Below are 3,382 nucleotides of genomic sequence, written 5' to 3' on the forward strand. Positions count from 1 at the left end.
CACAATGGCTCAAGCGTAACAATTGTAAGGATGGTGCAGGACAAGGCGGTGTTTCGTTCTGTTGTGCATAGGGTCGCTATGAGTCAGAACAGACTTGACAGCACCTAATAACAACAACAACAACATCAACAATATAGCTACCAGATGTGTTACAGAGTAGAACTGCTCCATAGGATTTTCTTGGCTGTAGATCACCAGGCCTTTCTTCTGAGATACCACTGGGTGAGTGGGTTTGAACCACCAACCTTTAGGTTAGTTGTCAAGTGCAAACCATTTGTGCCACCCAGGGACCTTTTTACACATGGTAGCTGCTGCTGAAAGTGGCCCACCAGTTGAGGAACATTGAGGTTATACAAAGAAAAAGCCAGTATAGAGATTTAGGAAGTGGGAGAATCTTTTTATTAAGGACAGGAGACTTTTCATAAAATCTCTTCGTCACTGGCATCCTTTCTTCCAGGATTTAAATCTACCTAAGTATCTGCAGTAGCTGGTATTATGGATTGAGTTGTGTCCCCCCAAAATAATGTGTGTCAACTTGGCTAGCCCATGATTCCCAGTATTGTGTGATTGTCCACCATTTTGTCACCTGCTGTGATTTTCCTATGTGTTGTAAATCCTACCTCTATGATGTTAATGAGGTGGGATTAGCAGCAGTTATGTTAATGAGGTGGGACTCAATCTATTAGATTAGGTTGTGTTTTACATCAATCTCTGTTGAGATATAAAAGACAGAAGTGCAGAGAGACATGGGGACCACTTAATACAAAGGAACAAGAGTCAGGAAAATAGCTCGTCCTTTGGACCCAGGGTCCCTGTGCTGAGAAGCTCCTCAACCGGGGAAGATTGATGACAAGGACCTTCCTCCAGAGTCAACAGGGAGAGAAAGCCTTCCCCTGGAGCTGGCACCCTGAATTTGGACTTCTAGCCTCCTAGACTGTGAGAGAATACATTTCTCTTTGTTAAAGCCAAATAAAGTTATAGCAGCACTAGGCAACCAAAACAGCTGGTAATAAAAAGGCTCAAAGTCCATTTAAGAAGAAAATTAACTTCTATACCCTGAGAGAAGTGGACAACGCTGGCAGACAGAAGATCGCTAAATGCAGAGGTCATGGGTTGGAAATACAGTAATCACAACTTGTCAGTTAATTATTAGGGAAAATTCTTCATTGTTTCCAACATTTTCTGCTTTCAGAAGTGAAATCTCTATAAATACAGTTTGCCAAAAACTATTATATTTTAGAATAAACATTAATCATTAAGTAATTTCTAGACTATGAAGCCTAATCCCTAAGGTATTTCAATCTTCAGACAACTATTAAAAAATTTTTATTTTGGAAAATTTCAAACATGTACATGATTAGAAAGGACAGTATAATGAATTTCCACTTGCCCATTACTCAGATTCAATAGTTATTAACATTTTGCTGATCTTATTTTATCCATCTCTCTTTGCAAGTGATCTATAAGATCATAATTCTTACTGAGCCCATCAGAATACTGAGGTGGTAAGGCAACCAGATAAATTAAATTCCAAAGCCTAACAAGTCCCTTCAAGGAGAAGTGGAACATAAAACTTATTTCACCTTTGGCAGAGCATAGCAGAGGGCTCTGCCATAAAAACAGTGACAAGAAAACAGCTAAAATTTTAGCAAATTCTTAAAGGCTGAGTGTGGGCTAGTGTGACATTTAGGATCCTTGGGAGCTCTAGACCCAGAGGGAGTCCTCACTTGTCAATTCTTTTCCGTTGACCTCCACCCAGTGTTCATGGGAATGATTGGGTACTGGCCAGGATATCTGAGAGAGCACCCAACGGTGGCACACAGACATGAAAATATGTCTACTTTCTGGACTCCTCTCACATGCAAAGCAAAAGCTGTGAACCTCTAGGGAAGGGGCAGATCCCCATCCCACTCCCAGGGCTCCTATCAAAGATCCACTGCCTCTTTTGGCAGGGGAGGGATAGAAGAAAGTCATCTACTGCTGGAGGAGAGGTGGAACCCTCCTGTTCCCTGTCTCAGGCAAAGGTACAGTGCTGCTGAGGGAGGAGTAGAAGCGAAAGCCACCTGCCCCTGAGAGAGGGACAGGAAGCCCTTCTGCTCTCACGATGAGTTTTGGATTGAGTAATAAGGGCAGTAATATTGCTGCTAGACGAGTCCCCACCTGGTGCAAATGGCTGCTAACCAGAAGGAACCCACCCAAAGGAGCCTCAGAAGAAAGGCGTGGCAATCTTCTTCTGAAAAATCAGGCATTGATAACTCTATGGAACACAGTTTTACCCTGACCACATGGGGTTACCATGAGTCAGAATTGACTCAAAGGCAATTTTTTTTTTAAGCTGCTAGATGAGGGCAGGAAACTATCTGTCTTATTTATCTAGTGCTGCTATAACAGAAATACCACAAGTGGATGGCTTTAACAAACAGAAATGTTTTTTTCTCACAGTTTAGGAGGCTAGAAGTCCAAATTCAGAGTTCTGGTTCTAGGGGAAGGCTTTTTCTCTCTGTCAGCTCTGGAAAAGTCTTTTCTGAGCTTCCGCTCCTGGGTGATCTTCATGTGGCTTGGCATTACTTTATTGTTTAATCTCTTTTACATCTCAAAAGAGATTGATTTAAGGCACACCCTCCACTAATCCTGTCTTGTTAACATAAAAAAGACAACCCATTCCCAAATGAGATTATAACCATAGGTGTAAAAGTTACAATTTACAACATATATTTTGGGGGGACACAATTCAATCCATAATACTGTCCCACCCCAATCTTGGGCAGAAATCCCATTCATTCCCAGAAAAATGGACTGATACAAAACAGAGGTCTGCGACCATGAAGGGAGGGGCAGAAAACTCTCCTGTCCAAGTCTCCTTAGAGTTTGATTCCTGGAGGGTGGAGGGGCAGAAACACTGAGAAAGCCCACCTCCCCAGGCCTAAGCACACATGGCCTGCCTGAGGCTGAGGATGGACAAGGAGAAATGAGAATTATCTGTATGCTACCATAAGCTGCCATTAAATAACGAACAATGCCAGTCTACTGCTGGGGAAAAAGAAAATAATAAGGTGGTACATTTAAATCAAATCATATAAATAATTACATTAAATAGAAATGCTTCCTGGTGGATTCGAACTGCTATAGCTCTTAACTGCTGCACCACCAATGGCTAATCAATATCTGAGAAAGTAGACTTCACAACAAGAAATATTACCAGGGATGAAGAGAAACATTACATAATAAAGAGGTCAATTCATCAAAAAGACATAACCCTAAATGTGTAAGCACTTAATGATAGGATTTGAAAATATGTGAAGCAAAAACTGATGAAACTGAAAGGAGAAATAGACAAATTCACAAATATAATTGAAACTTTAACAGTCTTCCCTTATTAATT

This window comes from Loxodonta africana, chromosome 5, assembly GCF_030014295.1.
Source record: "Loxodonta africana isolate mLoxAfr1 chromosome 5, mLoxAfr1.hap2, whole genome shotgun sequence".
NCBI classification, from domain to species: domain Eukaryota; kingdom Metazoa; phylum Chordata; class Mammalia; order Proboscidea; family Elephantidae; genus Loxodonta; species Loxodonta africana.